Source organism: Pithys albifrons, chromosome 26, assembly GCF_047495875.1.
Source record: "Pithys albifrons albifrons isolate INPA30051 chromosome 26, PitAlb_v1, whole genome shotgun sequence".
Lineage (NCBI taxonomy): Eukaryota > Metazoa > Chordata > Aves > Passeriformes > Thamnophilidae > Pithys > Pithys albifrons.
Genome location: NC_092483.1, coordinates 6,403,346 through 6,413,170, shown reverse-complemented (window position 1 = coordinate 6,413,170; position 9,825 = coordinate 6,403,346). Strand labels below are relative to the sequence as shown.

The window sequence follows — 9,825 nt, the reverse complement described above, 5'->3', positions numbered from 1 at the left end:
TGCTGCTCGAGCAGCTCTTCTCACCATATCTTTATCTGTCTTATCATTAACGTTTCTAATATAGATTCCAAGTCACACTAGTCTGGGTTTTGTGACCTAATAGCCCTTTCTGCAAAACTGACCACCTTTTCTGGATTCCCTCTGTATTCCCCAACTGTGGCTTTATGTCACTGTAATTCAGTAAGAGTAAAGGACACTCTTATTAAAACTGGACCTTGATTACTCGAAGTAAACAAAAAATAAATGGCGGAGGAACTGGACTTCACACAAATCTATGAGATTCATAGTGAAGACATTTTATTACACATAGCACACAGTTTATATATGGTTAGAACTACAGCTTATTGGCTAAAACGTGTTGCACAACACCACGCTAGAAACTTCAGTTGGTTAGAACCCATTATCTCACAAGTCCCATGTTTATAGTAACTTACCCTAGATGTTTTCAAGAACCTCTCCAGTGTGCTGTGAGAAACCAGAGGAGCTCCCATGAGAAACTAACTCCTCCGAGCAGCTGTGACTTGTTTATTCTTAGCTGCCTTCAGTCTCACAGGGTCTTCTATAGATCTGAATTGCTCACTTTTGATTTTACTGTACCAACAATTACTCATAGCTTGTATTAAAGGACCCAATATAGCAGGATCAAACTCTTTTGTTTTTGCTCTTATTCATGAAGCAACAGGAAGCTGGGAGAGCTTAATGAGTTCTCTTTCCCCTTCTCCTCGCAGTAGTCATAGGCATTTCCTCTCTGGTTTCCTTCTTTACAACTGTGATTTCTTCCTCAGAGTTAATGTCTGATTCCTCCCCTGTAGAGGAATCTGAATCTGTGCCCCTTCTTTGCAATGAGGAAGCATAGGGAGGCCCCCTCCTTTCCCTCCTTGCAACAGCTTCCTTCCTCATGGGAGTGGAAATATTCTCTCTGGATGGGCCTGGATCCTCAAAAAAGGAGTGAGTTGGGAAGGCAGAAGCTGGGGGACCTGCATCCCCCTTCCTCGATGCCCCACCTCCACCACAGCCCTGGTCTCCACTGCAGCCACAGTCCTCACCCCACCCTCCTTTGCTGTGGGAGTGACTGGCTGCTGGTCGTGGCCCACAGCACCGGGGGCAGTGCTGACTCTGGGGGTGGAGGCAGTGCCAGCACCTGGGGTGCCAGTGACAGGGGCTGGGCCGGTGGCTGCAGCGGCCTCTGGGGCGGCGCCAGTGGCGGGGCCAGCAAAGGCACCAGCCCCCAGGGCAGTGCTCATGCCAGAGGCGGTGCTCAAGACAGAGGCAATGGGGTCAGCCAAATTATACCAGTCCTTTAAGACTAACCCTAAGGGAGCTTCCTTAGGGTTTTCCTGTCCTGCTGAATGCCTTGGACCCATATTTTCAAGTAAAAAATATAACTCCAGTAGTACCACACAGTACCACAATGGAGGCTTCTGTCTTAGTTTAGAAGAAACTAAGATATTTATATGGACTAGGAGAAGAGGAGCTCCCCAAAACACAATCACCACTGCTTTGAAATGTAGGAGTTTTAATCAAAACGAAACTTATGACTTAACAAAGGAAGAAAAAAAAACCCAGAGGATAACAGCTCTTAAGTACAAATATATACACCAAAACTGGGACAGAATACACAACTAAACTGTACCCCCAAAGAAAAGAACAACCCCTTTAAATGAAATGGAATTTTGTCTTTGGATCTTTGGTGTAATTATATTCACAAACAGCAGGGGTAACTGCTGTGCCTCGGCTGGCAGCAAAGTCCTCTAGTGAGGTGGAAACGGAGAGAGGGTAGGGGTGAGGTATTCCCACCCCCTTCTCCTCAAAAACTCACTCAGCAATATCAGTCCCATGATCACAGTGAACTGTCTGAAGGTAGGGTGCTCTCTTTCTCTTTCTCTTTCTCTTTCTCACTCTCTCTCTCTCTCTCTCTCTCTCTCTCCTTGTCCCTTTTTCCGAAGACAGAGGTGCTAGGGGGGTTGGGGATGAACGGAACGAGTCCCCAGGAAAAGCCCATAGCAAAGTCCAAAAGGTTCTCTCTCTCTCTCTCTGAAACCCAGGGGTGCACGGAGAAGTTTGAGGGGGAAAAAACAGGAAGAACCAAGTGAGGAAAAGGAGCTCAGTGGCCCCCGCCAAAGCTAGCTTTCTCTCCCCTAAGCGACTGGAAAGAGGAAGTCCCAGAAAACCCCCTGTCTGTCCCCTTTGTTCTCGGTTTTGGCACTCCACTCTCCCCAGACCTTTGTGTTGGGAGGGAGAGAAAAAATTCTTCCCAGCCCCCACCCAACCTTTGTTTGAATCTTTAACAGCTTCCCTCCCTCCCCCGCCTTTTTCTACTCCATGCAACTATTTTATAGCTACTCTGAGAGGCACACACTCCTCCCTTTCCAAACAGGGCAGATTGGGCGAAATACAGATTTTGGACTCCTGCCAAAGCCTAACTGGTCCAAGTACAGCTTGGACAGCCTCCAATCTGCATTAATTACTGGCGAATTACAAGAGAGGAAAAGAATGAAGAAAACAGAAGGAGATGAGATAAAAAAAATATTCACACAAGATTTGAGTCTATGCCTTCGCCCTGAGATCAAGGATAACCATAAACAAATACTCGTCCACTTATCCCCCCAATCTGTCCTTTGGAGATCTCCCTATGCCCAGATTCCCATAGCTAGCTGAAACCTTAGCAGGTTATTTTTCTATCTTACCTCCCATGGATCCGTCGAGTTGCAGCTGGCAGCTGTTTGCTTCCCTGGTTGATGTGAAGGAATCTTCCTAGAATTGCCAGCAGAGAAGAATCCCTTCTTTCTAGATGAAAATTTCTCGATCGAGAGAAGCCAACTCATCAACTCTGATTTCGTGGCCAATTGCACCAAACTGATGCCTAAAATTCCTGCAAAAAGACACTCAAAACATTAGCAGAGAAAGATAGAAATGTACCTTTATTTGGAAGCTTCCAGGTGCACACCACGAAGTATGCGCACACGTGTTCAGGGATATTACAGTTTTTATAACCTCCAGTTATTAGCATATCTGATATTTATAGCCAACCCGGGGGTACCAATTTCCCTGATGCCCACTCTGGGCCCTCTCTATTGTTTTCTCTCTAAGCGATCTTGCAGGTGTTTTTTTCAAAACACCATGTCCTTGAGAGAGCTTAAGAATGTATGAGAAAATGTTTTAGTAACTTCTAATGCCACCTAATATGTGAGCAACCCAGGAAGACCTACATAATTCTAAAAGCTCTAAAAATCTACAAAATACACACTAAAACCTTTAGGCATCAGTTGAATACCATTACATTCCTCAAAGGTTATAGTCTCAGGTCCAACTTCACCTCTACTCCATTATGTCTGGATGAGGGGGTTGAGTTTGAGATGAGATGGTCACATTTATCCCTGGGTGTGTAGTTTTACAGGGTTTACAGTTTAATATCCACTCACGAGGTGCATTAGAAGGAGGATTATACATTTGGTAAACGCCATGAACCATAGGAGTACCTCCCCAGTGTGTCTGGGCTCCTTTTGTTTTACTTATCCAATGTTCAGGTTGGGACAATGGAGCAGTCACATTGGCCGTGTTGAAAATAAAAGAAAATTCAATGGTATTATTAAAAAATCGCAAACCTTACTCAGCAGATCCAGGTAATGCTACACATATACCTCCATCAGTATGATTCCATATTTTCACAAACACTTTGACTAGTTCCCAAGTGAAGTTTTGTTGATTCTTGCCTCCAAGTCTACTCTGCTGAGCACATGCACAAGGTAAATAACCAGACAAATGTAACCAACATATTATAACCACAGTTACCAGCAAACCCAATATCAGAATGGTGAACCATAGTCCAAGTCAAAGGCTTTTCATTCACAGTTCTGAGCATTTTTCTTCATTGAACAGCTACCTGTAAAAGAAAAGAAAATGTCTGTCCGGCCCCTTCTAGGGCTAACATCAAAATGTAGGAACAATCCACTGAGAGCTTATTTTGTGTTCTTTGCCATAAGCATATTTTGCTCTCCAAGTGTACATATTTAAGGGAGTAATGAGTACTATGGGTATGGCTCCCACAGTAGGCAGCTCTACCAATACAGATTGTCCTGGAAAGTGAGAGGGTTCTTGATTACTTGTAGTTTTTGATGCTGCTGGTATCAAAGAGGGAGGCTGTGGACAAAAAGCTGTGAGTCTAGGGCATCCATTCACTCCCCATCGGTCACTGACCATTTTTACAGCATCCCGTAGTCGTCCAGTCCAATTGGAATTTTGGAACTTTAAGAATCGCTTAAGCAGGCCACTTGTCCTCTCGACTATGTCATTTGCTTGTGGATAATAGGGAGTGTAGGCAGTGAAATGCCTCCCTGACACCCGATCCCATCAGATCTCGGAAGCTAAGTAGGGTCAGCCCCGGTTATTACTTGGATGGGACACTTCCTGGCAATACCGACCCAGGGCTGTAGGTTCTAGTCCTGAGGACTTCACTGTCATCATCCAAGCTCACTGGGCTGTGGCAGATGAACCTCAGGAGTTAAAGGGTGGGGCCAGTTCTGCGCATGCTGTGCCTCACCTAAAAAAAAAAACAACCACTGCGCAGGCTCAAAGGATACACCTATGTGGGTAGAGCCCTTCCCAAATCTTCGTTCACAAAGCTGAGCCATACATACAAACGGACTGGAGTGGACCAAGGGTTGGACTTGATGATCTCGGAGGTCTTTTCCAACCCAATCAATTCTATGATTCTATGATTGATTCTATGAAATAGGGAGTGTGAAATATCTGTGGTGGTGATGCCTAAGGATTCTAGTGTGTTTTTGTAGATCTTTAGAATCATGTAAGTTGCATAGATCCTTCTAGGTTGCTCACATCCTAAAGTCAGTTACTAAAGCTCTTTCTCACAAATCGTGAGCTTTCTCATGCCCTGCCAAGGCCATGTTGTTTGTGGGAAGCCAGCTGTAGATAGCGAAAAGACAAAACACAAGAAGAAGGCCTAGAGGTCCTGGAAGATCTCCAAGGGGCAGTTCTGAGGACCCCTATGGGTGAGGCACAGAGGCAAATAAAGATCATGGTTGGTTATCGATATCTCACATGCAAATTACTAGAGAAGTTATAAAATTGTAACATTCCTGGTCACAGGGTGAAGACCTTCTGGTGTGCGCCTTAGAAGCTTCTAATAAAGGTAACCTGTATATCTTTCTCCATTAAAACTTTTTTCATGTCTCTATTTTCACAAGAACAGGCAACAGTTTTGGTGCATTGGCCAGGAAGTCAAAGTTGCTAGGCTGGCCTTTCTCGATTGAGAAATTAACCATCCATAAAGAAGGAGAACTCCCTGCCGTGAATTAGGAGGTTTTCTTCTTTCATCTCAACTGAGGGGATAACACCTGCGACTCAGCGGACCTGTTTGTGGGAGGTAAGATAGAAGGTTTTTAATCTTGTTAAGGTTTTAGCTAGCTATTGAAAATCTGGGCAGATAGAAGAGACCCCGAGGGAGGGAAGACTGGGGATTTGAGTTCGGCTGTAACCATAGGGAGGCGGGTTTTTGGACCTGAGAGACGACTTCACAGAAATTAGCAGCAACAGGCGCCTTTATTCTTCCGCACACACACTAATATACATCTTTAAGACTGTAACCTTCCGCAGGTGCTGACACTTTGGCACTCATTATTGGCTAACAATGTTGTTTATGTTACAAAGCTCTTCATAATTGGCTGACCATGCACATCTGCTGAGAAAGACGGCAGCAGCCATTTCTGATCTCATTAATTAGTTCTTAAGGCTACAGCACTTATTTACATAGGCAGTTCAGCATATGGCTTGCTTTCTAGGTGAAATACTATATAAAATTCCAACATATGCCCTCCTTTTTTTTTGAACTGCCTATGTCCGGTTACTGCTTACAGAATGGCTTGTTTAATACACTTAAACATCTTAATAGCTTAATATTAATACACACAGCAATAACACTAATAAGACTTGCTTAATTAAATTACGAAGCTACTTATTAATTCTAAGGAATTAAACTAAGAATTTGAAAGAGAACCATTATTCACACTAGTTGCTAAAACAGATAAAATACTGGCATTATTAATGCTATAAGGCACTGATTAGCTATTGAACTTAGAATGCTACTTAAACATGTTTTAAAAGGGTTTCTTACTTGATATCAGCTAACACAAAGCTCTTGCTATCTGGTTACATTGACAAAGGTAAACTAAATATCTTGAATTGGCAATAGATTAAAGCTAACTTCATTCATAACAGCAGAACGACAAACAGCATTTACAGTTCCATTGCTTTTGCAGATGACAAGTTATGTGACCTAAATTTTTTTATTAAGATTTATTTAATCATTTACTTAGTTTTCCTCCTTTTTTTTTTTGATTATAAGCACTAGTAACTTAACGGCTGCTGTTATGTAATGTAGCAAGCTTAATGTAGGAAGGGTACTAGTTGACAATAAGCTATAAATGTAACTTAATTTTAATGACTTAAACTTGGACTAAATGAACATTACTTAGATAACTTAATTAATGCTGTAACTTAACTTATTTTGCTTGATATTTTAGCTTTTTAACAAATTAAAAACACTATTTAACTTTACTTAAAATCCTTATTTGCTTAACAAATTAAAAATGTTATTTTGTTAGCTTAACGACTTAATTTTCTTAACAAATGAAAAAACATTCCTGCAGGCATTGTCATTGGTGCACCAAAAGAAACACAAAACCTTAACAGAAATATAACAATACTACACAACAGTATTTCTATAAATTACATTTTTTAATTAAAAAGAACATAACTTAACTAATCTAATGTTGTATAACCAATACCATTATGTGTCTTAGTTTACTTTGGTAGTTTTAAAAGAACTTTTGGAAAATGCTTAACACTAACAAATGGAAACACATCAGTTACTATCAGGTGTTCTGAATTTTGAATTTGAGGGATCAAATTAAAAGCTTCAACCAGTTGCTCAAATGTTCTGGTAACTGATCTTGATTCAGTCAGAGGAAATTGGTTGTTCTTATCCATTGCTAACTTCAACCTGTGGAGAGAAAAATAGAAACTTTTCCCCAGATTATTAAATGCTACAACACATTATAACCATTTAACAAAAGCTAAATTAACAGAAAATCAGTTCAACAAATTTCTTTTAGACTTCTCTGCTGCTCTCTGAATTGCTGGAGAAAGACACTGCATTCTGTCTTGCATGCTGTACTGCAGGACTGTGATCGCAGGGCATCAGGTGTCTGTGTTCCGTTGTCTCAAAGGCAAACTGAGCTGATGGTTGTTAAAGTGAGTTCGTTGAGGCTACTTGCTGTTTGCAACACTGACAGGCTTGCAGTTCGTCGGGGGTGGGTATGCTGGAACTACAATTCTCAAGGCTCTTTGCGAGATTACTACATTTCCCATAAGACTTTGCAAGGAGCCGATGACGTAATGCAAAGCTTTACCTGTCCAAACTACAACTCCCAGAATGCCTTGCGAGACTTGCGCATGACAGAAAGAGACGATGATCTAATGCGAGAAGCTCTCCCCCCTTTCTTTAGAGCCGGGGGGGGGGAAAACTTTTCCTCCCCGCTGGAGAAGAAGCGCCATGTTCGAATTGCGCAGCACAAAATTCTTTTATAACGCAAGTTGGAGTGCGGCTGGAAAAAACACTTTTGCAGCGTTAGAGATGGAAACAAAGCAAAACAGAGTCAAGACAACAGTTTTCGGCAACTTTACAGCACTTTGCAAGCTGAAAAGGAACACGCAGAGCTCAAAGATGGTACAAACAAAACCCACGTGGTGCGATGGGACTATACTATTTTACTAATACGGAGCTTTTCTTTTTACTTCTCGTTCTGTGCTGTTTTTCCTTTTTGCGCCGATGCTGGGACCCTTGGTAGGGCAGCAGGGGCGAGCGGGAGCGGTGGGGGGTGCAGCGAGTCCCGAAAGCGGCGGAGCTGGACTCGCGCGGTGGCGGCCAGGGCTGGGGGGCTGGGAACAGGGTCGCTGTCAGAGTTTTCAGGCGACTACCAAGTTTCTTTCCTCCCCCGAGCCAGAGGCGATGGCTGAAAAGCTGTTGCGGCTTTTTGCATCTATGTAACAGCTGCCAAGCCACGACTGTTCCCATCTTCGCCACTTTATACTGCTTAAGGCAGTTTATGACTTTTTGCTAGATTGACTTTAATTCCTTTGCCTATTGGCTTTCATTAGCAGTTTGTTTTCTTGTTCTTTTTTCAAGTTTATTGCTTACTTTCCGCCTTTTTTGCCCCTTCTAAGAGCAACGAGGCAATTCTGCTTTTTTAGTCTACTTAAGCCATACACCAGCCTTTCGGTGGACTCGGCAGCTCTCGCATAGCGAGGAATTCTAAAACTTACTTTCGAGCTGCTCCGTTCTCCATTATGCGAGTTTGCAGCTTACCGCACGTCCGGGGTGCCGGCCACGACCTTTGACGGCGAACGACCTTTCCTCCCAACTTCTTCCTCGTCTCCAAGGGCACTCACACGTCCAGCCGGGGCTGGATTCTGTGGGTCAGCGTCCTGCACGTCTGAATTCTTCAGATTTTGCGGACTGAAATCGCACGTCTGGTCCAGCCAGATTTTGCGAAAGGCTGGCTACCTGTTTTCGGGCGCCAGTTGTATCCGGGGGGAGGCGGGTTTTTGGACCTGAGAGACGACTTCACAGAAGTTAGCAGCAACAGGCCCCTTTATTCTTCCGCACACACACTAATATACATCTTTAAGACTGTAACCTTCTGCAGGTGCTGACACTTTGGCACTCATTATTGGCTAACAATGTTGTTTATGTTACAAAGCTCTTCATAATTGGCTGACCATGCACATCTGCTGAGAAAGACGGCAGCAGCCATTTCTGATCTCATTAATTAGTTCTTAAGGCTACAGCACTTATTTACATAGGCAGTTCAGCATATGGCTTGCTTTCTAGGTGAAATACTATATAAAATTCCAACATTCGGCAAAAAATTCTCTATAGTTATCCCCGATCTAAAGTGTGGGCAAGAGACCTGGGTCACTTTGAGTTCCTTCCTTTCAATTGGTTTTTCTGTATCTGCATTCTTCCCTTATCTTCTGAAGTTGCCCATAATTGTCAAAAGTGGCAGCTGTCCAATTTATATCTAGCCCAATAGGTTTTGGCAGGTGTCCAGAACCTGTATTTTGCCCAACAGGTCCACTCCGTTTGCAGAGAGGGCCGTGTCCCTCCCTGGATAACTGTACAGATCAGTTATATGGAGTTGGAAGGGGGGAGGAGGGGGAAGACCATGCCTTCTCTCCATTCTTAGTTGCGGTTTACTCGGAAAATGGGGCTTCTGCATCCCACCGGACATAAAATTCCTAAGGAAATGCCTTTGGGATTTATTTTAAGATATTGGTATGAGTTGATGAGATCAGAGTGAGACCTAACCAGACAAGAACTTATAAGATTAAGTACAAATGCTTGGCCAATTTATGCTAAGAGAAATGGTGGAGATTGGCCAGCGTTTGGATCTCTCTAGAGTAATTTAGTACTGCAACTTTTATCATATCTACATAAAGAACAAAGATGGAGGGAAGCAAGATATGCAGATCTATTTCTGATGCTAATTGAGCATCCAGATTCAAGAAGAAACAGTGGCTCCCAGATGACATCAGAGACTGAGTCTAGGAAAACACCCACAGAAATGTCAATTATGGAGTTGGGAAAAAGTGAAAAGTGAAAGGGAAAAAAGATTCCTATTCCCAAGTGCCAGTTATGGAATCCCTGGAAGATCTAGATTTATTAATCTCTCCAGATCTGCGTTGGGGGCAATTCCCAGGCGCCAGAGCCGCAGAGGGGCCCAGGGAAGCCGCGGGGGGGCCAGAGCG

General features: G+C 43.2%; 1 long non-coding RNA gene across 1 annotated transcript; it reads right to left on the bottom strand.

Moving 5' to 3' along the window:
• Positions 1 to 5,540: 5,540 nt before the first annotated feature.
• On the bottom strand, positions 5,541 to 9,040 carry LOC139683028 (uncharacterized). Its single transcript, XR_011699738.1, has 2 exons — positions 8,341 to 9,040; positions 5,541 to 7,622 (listed from the first exon to the last, which is right to left on the bottom strand). It is a non-coding gene; the product is annotated as an uncharacterized lncRNA (long non-coding RNA).
• Positions 9,041 to 9,825: the final 785 nt, after the last annotated feature.